Source organism: Canis lupus, chromosome 3, assembly GCF_003254725.2.
Source record: "Canis lupus dingo isolate Sandy chromosome 3, ASM325472v2, whole genome shotgun sequence".
NCBI lineage: Eukaryota > Metazoa > Chordata > Mammalia > Carnivora > Canidae > Canis > Canis lupus.
Genome location: NC_064245.1, coordinates 260,058 through 273,478, shown reverse-complemented (window position 1 = coordinate 273,478; position 13,421 = coordinate 260,058).

Below are 13,421 nucleotides of genomic sequence, written 5' to 3'. Positions count from 1 at the left end.
AATTCAAGAAAATATATTAGCTGACTTTATTAGAGCCTCCTCTGAATATTTTCTAACCCTAATTCTAACATTTAGCATTTAACATTTGGATTCCATCTTAAAGGACAAGACTCCAAAAGCATCAAGAACATTTATTTGTTACACTTAATCACGGCTGATGATTGAAATATTTATATCCATCTGTAACTTTTAGTTACTCAGTTTTCAATAGCTGTTCCGGAATTCTATGAAACTGGATAAATTGCAATTAGGCTTTTTATATGAAGGGCGATTTTAGTGATATTTGATTTTATCACCTTTCTTGGAATGAAAAACTAAGTTGATGGTGTTGAGGGTTGAAGTGGGAGGTATGAATTGGTAAAGACAGGTTTGGGAAGCCTTGCCATGCCAGGGTTTATAATCAGAGCATGAACATGCCCTTACAGTAAAAGCAGTCCGTGTCCTAGAATTATCTCTCCTCAAGTAGTTAGAAGGAGCCTGTACATACTTGATAGCACCGATGAAAACCCACAGCTTCACCTTTTCTTTTACAAGCTCATGCCATTTCTTGGATGAATTTGAGGACTGATGAAATGAATCCAAGCATGGGACTTGGATTCTTCCTTTCTTCAGCGGCCTAATACCCCCTCCCATCTTTTTTTTCTAGTCAAAAGATATTATCAGCAAAAAATCCTACAGGGATGACCCTCATCCTTCCCTTCCTCCTCCTCTTCCTCCTCTTCCTCCTTCTTCTCCTTCTGCTGAGATTCTTCTGCCAGTTTTAAAGCTATTTCTACAAATGTCTTAATAAGTCACATTTTTCGGCTGTAACCAGTTTCTCCGGGTTCGGGAATCGAAACGTTGGCAAAGCACTTAGAATGTTCCTTTTAATCAACTTTTAATGTTTGCTTTACCACTCAGTTTTAAATGATATATTTTTGCAGTCTTGGGTTAACACTTTTGTTAACTCCTAGAGCCCAGCCTTGAAAGATCTGAGACCTTACCTAAGAGGTTCAAATAACAAATACCCCCGTGAATAGCTACTGGAGAACAGGTTTTTTTTTTTTTTTAATAAATAAATTTTTTATTCGTGTTCAATTTACCAACATACAGAATAACACCCAGTGCTCCTCCCGTCAAGTGCCCCCCTCAGTGCCCGTCACCCACTCACCCCCACCCTCCGCCCTCCTCCCCTTCCATCACCCCTAGTTCGTTTCCCAGAGTTAGGAGTCTTTATGTTCTGTCTCCCTTTCTGATATTTCCCACACATTTCTTCTCCCTTCCCTTCTATTCCCTTTCACTATTATTTATATTCCCCAAATGAATGAGAACATACACTGTTTGTCCTTCTCCGATTGACTTACTTCACTCAGCATAATACCCTCCAGTTCCATCCACGTTGAAGCAAATGGTGGGTATTTGTCATTTCTAATGGCTGAGGAATATTCCATTGTATACACAGACCACATCTTCTTTATCCATTCATCTGTCGATGGACACCGAGGCTCCTTCCACAGTTTGGCTATTGTGGCCATTGCTGCTAGAAACATTGGGGTGCAGGTGTCCCGGCGTTTCACTGCATCTGTATCTTTGGGGTAAATCCCCAACAGTGCAATTGCTGGGTCATAAGGCAGGTCTATTTTTAACTCTTTGAGGAACCTCCACACAGTTTTCCAGAGTGGCTGCACCAGTTCACATTCCTACCAACAGTGCAAGAGGGCTCCCTTTTGGAGAACAGGTTTGTTTAACTTTTTAGGCCGGGTGCCCCAGGCGGTGGCTCCCCCCTGTAGGGCACACACACCTTACTGCAGAGTGTTCAGTGCACACCTCCCAGCCTGTCACATTCAACATCGAGCAGGGAAGGAGATGGTTCCATCAGGCAGTGTCAGAGGAGATAAATGTGTCCAAATCACTCGCCAAGAATGCTTAGTGAGCATCAGAGAGGTGGGTTCTGCTTTCCAAATTACTAAGCAGACTATTGAGAAGTATTGAAACATTCATTTTTCACTGCAGAGTGTTGACTAGAAGCCAGAGACGGCCCATAGTGACATCCACAGGACCGTCTCCCTTCGGTATTCAACCCCCTAAAAGGTGTGAGAGGATATGCATCATTTAGTGACTCTGACACTTAGGATGTGACTGACGAGTTTTATGCACAGAAAACCTATGGATCCTGGAAGCTCAGTTGTCTACTTTTTAGACGAATTTGTTTCAGTAATATCAACTTGTCTGGTTTTCTCTCAACAAAAACGCTGAAATAAATTATCACCGTCTGTGTATGTATGCTATGCATGCGTGTGTCATAATCCCTATGTGTGCATCTTTCTGGAAGGCAGGGCCTAGATTTAAGCCATGATATACTTAAATGAGGTAGAATGGAGACCTCAGCCATCTCTCATGCACTGTTTTGAAAATGAGATCCAAGGACTATCTGCATCAGAATTATCTGGCTTTTTAAAAATATTCAGATTTCAGGGTCTCACCCCAGGTAGGGCCTAGGACCGTACTCTTTGGCAAGCACCCCATGAGATTCTGATGCCGGTGATCCTGTCATCTCTCAACTGAGTGACACCGTCCTGAGACCCAGCAGAGTCCTGAGAAGAGCTGAGCCCTCTTCTCCCCCTTGTTGTCCTTGGTGAAGGACAGAACTGAGCGTCTCTACTGCTGAGTATTTTACGCAGAAGTACTCATAAGAGAGTTAAGAGCAGGGATCCCTGGGTGGCGCAGCGGTTTAGCGCCTGCCTTTGGCCCGGGGCGCGATCCTGGAGACCCGGGATCGAATCCCACATCGGGCTCCCGGTGCATGGAGCCTGCTTCTCCCTCTGCCTATGTCTCTGCCTCTCTCTCTCTCTCTGTGTGACTATCATAAATAAATAAAAATTAAAAAAAAAAGAGAGTTAAGAGCAGTTAGCTTGACTCTATCAATTTCGCCATCTTCTTTTTTCATTCTGGTATTTCTTCAATTTTTCTCCACAATGAAATGAACCCTTTTACTCCAGGCATAGACCTCAGTTATCCTCTTTTATTTTTCACTAAAGAGCAGAGAATGATCCACCATGGCCACTATGTTTAGGGAATGATTGAATTATTATGATTATTTATTTGTAACTAATAGTGAGGGACTCTAGCTAGCTTTTTCCTTCTGACCACTATACACTTTGAAGAGAAAGTATACAGTAGGAGATACAGAAGAATATAGGAGGTATAGAACATTCTCTGAAACCACATCTTAAGGAACTTGGATAAAGGGATGCCTGGGGAGCTTAGCGGTTGAGCACCTGCCGTAGGCCCAGGCTATGACTCCGGGGTCCTGGGATCGAGTCCCGTGTCGGGTCCCCGCAGGGAGCCTGCTTCTCCCTCTGCCTGTGTCTCTGCCTCTCTCTGTGTCTCTCATGAATAAATAAATAAAATATTTAAAAAATATAAAAATAAATAAAATTAGGATGACATAATAGCTTTCACCTATTCGATTGGCAAAAACATAAAAATCTTATAATACACTATATTGGTGGCATGAAGAAATAGGTATTCTCAAACATCTCAAGAGAAGATGAATTGGGACAATATCTATGAAGAGAAATTTGGCAATACTATCAAAATTAGAAATATGCATATTCCTTGCAATTCTAATTCTAGGACTTTACTCCATAGCTATACGAGTACACGTGCAAGTGTACAAAAATGATGTTCATTGCAGTGTTGTTGGTAATAGAAAACTATTGGAAGTAACAAATTTCCACCAATAAGGGATTTGTTAAATAAATCATTGTACATTCATATACATAATGCAATACTCTGCAACTCTAAAAGAGAATTAGGAAACTGAAGATACGGAAAAGATTTCTAAGATATAAAGTTCTTTAAGTTGATGCAGAAGAGTATATGTTAAAATTTCTGTTTTTTAAAAAGGGAGTACAAATTTATATTTGATTATATTTGTATAAAATACATCCAGAAAGATACATGAGAAATTAATAATACTGATTGCCTCTGGAGACGTGTCTAGCCAGAAGTTGCTGCAGCCAAAGTCACAGAGGTTGCTGCCTGTGTTCTCTTCTAGAATTTTGTTGGATTCCTGTCTCACATTTAGGTCTCCAAAGGCAAGGGAAACAAAAGCAAAATGAACTATTGGGACGTCATCAGGATAAAAAGCTTCCGCACAGCAAAAGAAACAGTCGACAAAACCAAAAGACAACCTACAGAATGGGAGGAGATTTTTGCAAATGCCTTACCAGGTAAAGGGCTAGTATCCAAGATCTATAAAGAACTCAGCAACTCAACACGCAAAGAACAAACAATCCAGTCAAAAGTGGGCAGAAGACATGTCTGTAAAGAAGATAAACAAATGGTCACAGACACATAAAAAAATGCTCAGCATCATTCGGCATCAGGGAAATACAAATCACAACCACAATGAGATACCATCTCACACCTGTCAGAAGGGCTAAAATTACCAAGTCAGGAAACAACACCTGTTGGTGAGGATGTGGAGAGATATGGTGGGAATGCAAGCTGGTGCAGCCGCTCTGGAACACAGGATGGATGTTCCTCAAAAAGCTAAAAATAGAGCTGCCCTATGACCCAGCAGTTGCACTACTAGATATTTACCCTGAAGGGGCACCTGCACCCCAATGTTCATAGCAGCAATGTCTACAGTAGCCAAGCTATGGAAAGAGCCCAGATGCCCATCAATAAATGAATGGATAAAGAAGATGTGGTCTACATACACCATGGAATATTACTCGGTCATCAAAAAGCCCCCAAAATCTTGCCATTTGCAACAACGTGGAAGGAACTAGAAGGTATTATGCTAAGAAAACTAAATCAATCAGAGAAAGACAAATACCACATGATTTCACCCCATGTGGAATTTAAGAAACAAATCAGAGGAGTATGGAGGAAGGGAGGGAAAAATAAAACAAGACATAATCAGAGAGGGAGACAAACCATAAGAGACTCTTAACGATAGGAAACAAACTGAGGGTCGCTGGAGGGGAGGTGGGTGAAGGGGTGGAGGAACTGGGTGACGGGCATTAAGGAGGGCACGTGATGTGATGAGTACTGGGCGTTATAGACTGATGAGTCACTGACCTCTACCTCCAAAACTAATAATAATAATAATAATCTGAAACTGATATTAATAATAATAATAATCTAATATAATAAACTAATAGCTAATGATGCTAATTAATTGAATTTAAATTAAAAAAATTTAAAAATATAGTAAATCTGTTTTTAAAAAATAGTGAATGCCTTTGGAAAGGGGAACTGGGTGGCTGGGAAAGGATGTCTTTCCACTGTATATCTCAGTTCATCAGGATTCTGCTGCAACTCCTAGAAACCCTCTGGCTAGATTCAACAGAAGTGCCTTTAAGGTAAAAATTTAGATTCTTACAAAACCCACTGTAAATGCTGGAAGAGTAGACTCTAGAATAGACTCCCCCCAGAAAGCTCCCAGTTAAACACCAATAATGCTCCGGGACACGCTAGCTCTTCCACTATCGGGAAACTGGGGTGAGGGCAGTGGGAAAGAGAAATCCATGGGCCTGACTTCTGGTTCCTGGGCCATCCAGTGTAGCTCCATTGCACAGATCAGCAGCCAGAGTCAGAGCCATGACTGCTGACTAGAGGGAACTGGCTTAGCTGCAATTCAGCATCAACTAACACCATTCTCATCAGCAAAATGGGTGACTTCTATGCCATTTCTTTCCCCACATATTTCCAAGGTCACATTTTATAAGGCTCTATTTGATTTGTGTGTCTATTTCATATCTGAAACTCTAGTTTCAAGGATCTATTTTTTTCTGAGATTTTATTTATTTATTCATGAGAGACACACAGAGAGAGGCAGAGACCCAGGCCGAGGGAGAAGCAGGCTCCATGCAGGGAACCCGATGGGGGAGTCGATCCTGGGACCCCAGGATCACCCCCTGAGCCAAAGCCAGGCGCTAAACTGCTGAGCCACGAGGGCTGCCCTCAAGGATCTATTTAAATGTAGTTTCCACTTTTCAGCTTGAACCCCATGGAAGGTTGGAGCACATGCTGAACAAGCCCACCTATTGGACTCACTACAACATTACTTTTTCTTTTCTTTCTTTCTTTTTTTTTTTTTACTTTTTATTTTCTTGAGCCACAAAAATGTGTTAGCTATTTTTAAAAATTAAATTAAAAATTAAAAGCATACTAAGTCTGGCTTATGACAGCTTATTCATAATCACAAAAATAAAAACCACCCAAATGTCCTTGCATCAGTCTTCTGAGGCTGCTATCACCAAACACCGCAGCCTAGGTGGCTTAAACCGCAGAAATTTACTTTTTAATAGTTTTGGGGTCTAGAAGGTCCCAGGTAAGGTACAAGCCAATTCAGTTTCTGGTGAGGACTCTCTTCTTGGTTTGTGGATCGCTGCCTTCTATGTGCTAACGTAGCTTTTCCCCAGCCTGTGTGCTCAAAGAGGGAGCTCGGGTGTCTGTTCCTCCTATAGAGGCACCAGCCCTATGGATTAGGGGCCCACCCTTCTGACATCACGCAGCCTTGATCACCTCCTAAAGGCCCGTCTCCAAATACTGTTACATTGAGGGTTAAGTCAACATATGAATTTTGAAGAGACACAATTCAGTGCATAGCAGTCCTTTAGCTGGGCAATAAATACACAAAATCTGTTAAATCCACACAATGTGATACGACTCAACAATGAGAAGGGACAGATTATTGAGATGTAAAACAATGTGGATGAATCTCAGACGCATTGTGAGGCTCTATGTACTGTATGACCCCATTTATGTGATGTTCTGGAAAAAGCAAACATATAGGAGCAGAAAACAGATCAGGGATTGTTCAGGCATTGACACCAAGGGATATGAAGGAATTTTTTGGTGTGATAGGATTATTTTAAATCTTGGTTGTAGTGGTAGTTACACGACTGTTTGCATTTGTCAACACTTCCAGAACTGTACACTAAAAAGGATGAAATTATAAATTATATTTAGTTTTCAAGATGAAGAAAATCTCTTTTCTGTGTCCTACGTCCTATTAACCAGTCATCATATTACAATGTCTAATATTGATATAAAATAGTTCTTCCCAGCCAAGCATTTTTTATTTTTGCTTTTTGAATTTATTTTTTTATTCTTTTATTTTTTTTGCAAACACACGAGGGTTTATTTACAAGCTCGAGCTTGGGTCCAAGTGTACCCGACACAGCGGAGCAGGGACTTGGACCGCTTTTTGAATTTAATAGAACCTTCTAGGAGAAGATAATGACTTGACTAAAGACTGAATGTCAGTGAAAGTTTAGAGAAAGTGTTTGGTTTTGGTTTTGGTTAAGATGTCCTTTGTGATTAGATCCCGTAAATAGAAAGTCACGTACATGGTGCCCAAGTCCATGAACTAGTAATAATCAAGTAGGAATCTGTGTAAACCGTCCTGAGCTTTCTTCCTTGGAGGCAGGTTTTTGAAAGAATGAGTGGGAAATATCAGAAAGGGAGACAGAACATGAAGACTCCTAACTCTGGGAAACAAACTAGGGGTGGTGGAAGGGGAGGAGGGCGGGGGTGGGGGTGAATGGGTGACGGGCACTGAGGGGGGCACTTGACGGGATGAGCACTGGGTGTTATTCTGTATGTTGGCAAATTGAACACGAATAAAAAATAAATTTATTATTTAAAAAAAAAGTCCTGCTCATCCATTTTGCAGAAAATTATCATTATTATCTATTCAGGAGGTTTGGATACATCTGAGTATGTGAGGCTATAACAGCAAAAACTTTTATTAAATATAAAATAAAATATGTTGCCACTCATCCTTCAAAAAAAAAAAGGCATTAAAGGGATTCAGAGAACGTGAACCCGACCCGCTGTGTCCTAGAGCAGCACCTGCTCAGAAGCGGAGAGCCAGGTTTCCATTTCTCAACTGATTCCCTCCCCTCCCTTCCCTCCATTCCCCTGCCATCTGCCCAGTGTCCACACAGCAACCAAATACTATTCCTACCATGTTTTACCATCAATAAAAGAAAAACAAACCAGTGAGCAAAGCCTTTGTTATAGCAACATTAGAACAATTTTTAAACCTCACCGGGCAGGAAATAACAGAGGAAAACCACAGTCTCTAATGGAAAGAAAACAAGGAGCGCAGCACTGATGGCCTATCAGCTTGAGGATGTGGAAAATGTGCAGGCGAATTTCTGGCACATTATTCCCCAGAGAGTTTCTCCATGTATTTGATATGCAGCGAAATTTATTTAAAATATTGTGAGGCCATCATCCGAAAGAATCCTCCAAGTAGAAGGGCCCGCCGGCCCAGACGGAGAGCAAGAGCTCACGCCTGTGCTCGCAGGTGCAGCACGCGCCCTGCTGCTGTGCGCTCAGGTGCGGCCCATTGACTCCAGGGGGTCGCGCTGTACAAGGAGGAGAAGGAATCTGTTGCACAGACTTTCCCCGAGCGGGAAAGTTGCTTTGCAGAGCAGGTGGCAGTGGGGGTGGGGCTGTGCGACTGGGCGGTTCCTGGGGGACTGTCACCTGCCTTCCCCGTGGGAGCCGGGCCTGAGTCAAGGGCTAGACGCCCCCGGGTCTGAAGTGCCAGGAGGCAGGTCGTGGCCGGAGTGGGCCTGCGGGTGCCGGGTTCCCGTGGCTGCCGGCTAGGTGCTCCCTGCAGGTGCACGGCCACACCTCGAGCACGGCCCTGGTCCCCATCAGGAGGCACAAAGGCCCACGGCGTAGTTTCAAGACCAACATCTGCTTTGCACAAAGCCACAGGCCGGAGACCGCCATCCCCCCGCCTGCTCCCGGGTGCGAGGAGAGGTCAGTGTTTACGCTCCTGGGCCTGCGGACCGGCCACATCTGTCGTGGATCATAGAAGCGCATGTGCAACTGTTGTGAATGTGACCGTGTGACTGGGTGGGGGACCCTCTGCTTCTTTCAACTTGATCATTTTTAGTCGTTCAGCCTTGGCAGCTCCCGTCCTCAGCTGCCCCCCACCCCGCAGCAGCCGCTCTTGGGGGAATGCTGCCGGATGTGGGATGCTTGGGGAGAACCAGCTAGAGTCATTGAATGCACAGATGAAGTTCGTTTTATAGATATTTAAATTAAGAGAATGCCCACCTTAAAGAAACCCACTCGATCTTCCACAACAGAAACCATTTTTTTAGCATACTCTGTTTATTATGGACAATTTTTTTTTTCCTGGTAGAACGCGGCTCTGTTTTCCGTTTACGGGGAGAGCTCGACGGTGGCCGGGTCCGCGGGCGCCTCGGGCGGACGGGGCGGGTTCTGGGCCCGCGGGGCCGGACTGTGCCCGCGCTGCCCCGGGGTCCATCCTGCGGCCTGAAGTGGGTCACGCCCGGGGCCGCCCGGCTCCCCCCGACCGGGTGAGGCCTCGTCTGCGCGGTGCCAGGTGCTGCCACTCGGTGCTTCCCGGCCCCACAGGCGGGAGCGGGGCTCGTTGGCATTCGCTCGGCCCCACAGGCCCAGGCCTCTGTGCTCGCTGGGTACAGACCAGGCTGGAGCTTGTTTGACCAGGACAGGAAACTAAAGACGGATGTGTGATTATGGGGGGGCAGAGGCACCGATGGGCTCCAAAAGCCCACCTTCATCCGGGATGTCCCACGCTACCGCCCAACCCGGGGGAGCCACCGTCACCGTCAGGACTACTCCTCTCGACCTTACAGCCCGTGCACACTCGTCCCTACAACCTGCCGGCAGCGAGCTGTCCTCTGTCATTTGCTCCTCATAAACGCTACAGTCAAATGTCCTCTAGCAGCTTCGTCCGTATTAACACACTTTCCAAAAGGATCACTTTAACCTTCAGCCCCACCCACAAAATGATGTAAGTGTCCTGTGATCCGGGACAAGCCACAAAGACCACTGCGCTTCGCCACTGTGTGGCCGAGCAAAAGCACAATCTTGAAAGAACTGCTTAGAGCATTTGCCTCAATTTTCAGAGTCGCTTTGATCCAGCTGATGCTCTGGTGGGTTTAGGTCTGGAGAATCCCCCGCCAATGGCTCGCCAGGGGCCCTAAGTGCAACGAAAAGGCGTCCAGCGGGAGCTAGTGGGGCCTGGGGGCGAAGCCCACCGCACGGCCCTGCCCACTGCCGCCCAGGACGGGAGGCCATCAAGGCCGCTCAGCCCCTTCAAGTCACGAAGCTCAGGGCAGCCCTGCCTGTCCCGATCCCTGGCATCCGGGTTGGTGGCTCCAGTCCGGAGGCCTCATCCGCCTTCCCTGCCCCGTTCCCAGCAGCAAGCGGCCGGATCACATCCCTCCCACCTGCGCCCCTAACAAATTCAACCCAGTTTTGTGCCCTTACTAAAGGTCAGTCTAGCGTCTTCGTCATTTACCCCCGAAAGGGCAGTTTGTGGGCGGGATCCGTGGGTTACAGACAGAGGAGCAGCACATCCCAATAGCTCCTCCCGGGAGACTTCACCAAAAAGTGCTCCGTCACCCGTACATCACATCCATGAGCTCATTTGTGAAATAAGATTTTGGTTACAAGCACAGTTCTTGGAAGTAAATATGAGATTTGATGGAAAATATTATGCAGCTTCCTCAGAAGCTTACTACTCGGTATCCCCTTTGCTATAGGTTTTTAAAACTGTTGTAAAAATATCGTGTTTTGAAGGGAGCTTTGTTTTTCTCAGCTCTTCCTCCCATCTGCTACTTTCTGTAACAAAGCCATAATCCGGTGTTTAGGAAACTAGTTGCTGTGGAGATTAGTTGAATGCTCTGCTATTCGTGTCTTACCGGGACAGCGTGGGTCAGCAGAGGGGTTTGAAACAGAAGCATCAAACTACCGTGAGCATTTGGAAAAAGTAAAACGTTTATTTTGTTTTATTTTTTAAAAACGTCTAATAGACAGAATCAATGTTAGGAATAACACGCACTGACCTCTGGCTCGCGTTATTGCTTAGTTGCACAGACACTGTAAGGGTTAGACCAAAGCAAATTCTGTGTGAAAAGACCTATTACTTGAAAAATGAAATTGCATACACATGAAGAGGCGAGGCTGTTGTATTTTAAAGTGACGTCTACCGCGTGTGGCGGTGGCACAAGGTATTCCTACAAAGATAACCGACGTGTCCCCGGGAATCCTAGGCGACTAATGGGCCTGCACGGTCACACGGATCGCTAGTGTCTCCGGGTCGGGGGCGGGGGGGGTGTTGATGCAGGAGACGTCGCAGAGCTCTGTAAGACAAGACACTTATGCCTTAAATAATAATTTTCTTAAAGCCTATTATTCCCTCGACTCTAGTGAAAGGAAACCATATGTGTCCGGTGATCCCAGTGAAGCCCTGGGATCCGGTGCAGATAAGCAGCCCAGGGGTAAGGCAGGTGTCATGGCTATCATGGGTCGTCTGCTGAGGGAGGGGGTGGGCAGTGGAGAAGGTGGGAGGAAGCTCCGAGTGCTGTGTGCCTCCAGCTATGGAAACCACAGATACTTCATGAGGTCCCCACAGAACTGCTAGCGAGTAGGTGTAGGCTCTGAGGATACGGTTCCCGGGAAACTCGGCTCCCAGTGACCCTTGGAGGGGCTTCCAGGCCACAGCCTGTGCATTCCTCCAGCCTCGTTGGCTTGTCCACTGTTGAGCAGAGGGCATCCTGCAGGCCTCAATACCCCCTACTAGACCCCATCCCCACATACCAAAAGTACCCAGGACTAGTTTCCAGATCATAGCTTTCTGTTCCAGGAGCACCTTGGGGAGAAATTGCTTGGGAACGGATGGGTTAGACGCACTGGAACTATTAATGATCAAAGACTTGTCTACTGCTGGCCCTTAACCCCTAGGAAAGAAGCTGAGACCAGCAAGAACCACTTGCTGCATGAGAAGCCCAGGGCTTCACTGGGATCACCGGACACGTATGACTGCGAGGATGGGCACCAAGGCCTGACCCCAGTGACTCGCACCTGAGTAGCTCAAGAGAGAAATTGTCAGCATCCACATGGTTGACTGGATTCATTATGTCCAAGGGAGAAGGCCCCTACTCTATGCCGGCATGAGGACTTCTGTCTGCAAATGGCAACAGAATCCACACCAGTACCCAACCTCCACCAAGAACGTAGCATCTAGTGACACTACTGCTACTCTCTTTCTTAGTGGAGGGAGTTTTCTTTGTTGCCCATTCCCCTTGGCCTGGGGCAGGGCTCCCCCAATATTCACATCGAGGGCTGAGAGCACCGTCAACAGTCCCTGTCACAGGAGGACTGAGTATAGGTGAGAGTGAACAGCAGGTAGCCTGAACTCTTCAGGCAGGAGATGCTGTGCGAGGACAATCCTCCGCGTCCTAGCTCAGAACTCACCCGTCATCGGCAGCTCTGTGACATTGGAGACGACTCTAAATATGTGTCCTCTGCCGACTAGCGTGATGTTTGGTCTGCGGAAGGGCCTCGTCACCCTAGAGCTCATGGCCTAGTGGGGAGCACACGTGTGCGCACGCATAGACACCTTCCCACGGGACATGGGGTAGATGGGACAGGGCGAGAACCTGGACAGGACACCCTGAGGTGTCCACGCCAGCTCAGCTGTACAAAACACGTGGCCTTCCGAAGAGAAATATGGAGGCTTTCAGAAGACACAGTGACGGAGGCTTAAGGCAGGCTCTCCTGGTTGTCTTCAGGAGCTTGAGCAGAGGACAAGCCGCCTTCAGTGAGACCCTCGCTGCACTCCACTTCACCGGGCTCCCTGAAGGCGGCCGAGTAGGAGGACAGAAATTAAAGCCCAAGACTTGCAAATGAGCCATCACAATATAAGCCCACTCGTGCTGGTCAGGGATGTTGGGGAGACTTTGGATTCTGAATCCAGCTTGCTTCATCAGGCGAGGAGCAAAGCCCCCCCCCCAAACCTCAGACTGTCCTTATCACCCTACAGCCCAGGATGCTTCACCTTCCCCCCATGGCTCGCTATCTGCCCCATGAAGGTGTTCCTGGGAGGTGACTCGACCCCGTTGATCAGTCCCTGTTCCTCAGTTCCCCATCTGCACAATCCCTGCTCTGAGTCTTAGGGGGTTTAGGGCCTTACTTTTCTCCCCTTTCTATCACTATCCTTCTTGGTAGGGAGACTGGAAGAGCCATAATAAAATTCCTAGATGCATTTTCTTAAAAGAAAGAAACCCACTGTAAATAGTTATGGGGTAGAACTCATGAATGCATGAGTTGAGAATGAATAAAAATTTCAGCTACTCTAAATGTTAGGCAAATAGGTGCTTGTGGCTTGTGCTAATATTGCCGAAGACAGCTTCACGCAGAGCCTCAGATATGTGTTTCACATAACATAGAGGTGCTGGTGTGCTCTGAAAAAACTAGGTTAGATGATGCAAGAAATGGATTCTGATAAATAAACATGGGAAAAACTTAAGTAAAACTATGTCCTGATAAGAAAAGAAAAAGCAACATTCCTAAATGTATATATCATATTATATAATATGGGATTTTTTATAAATAATTGTTAATTATAA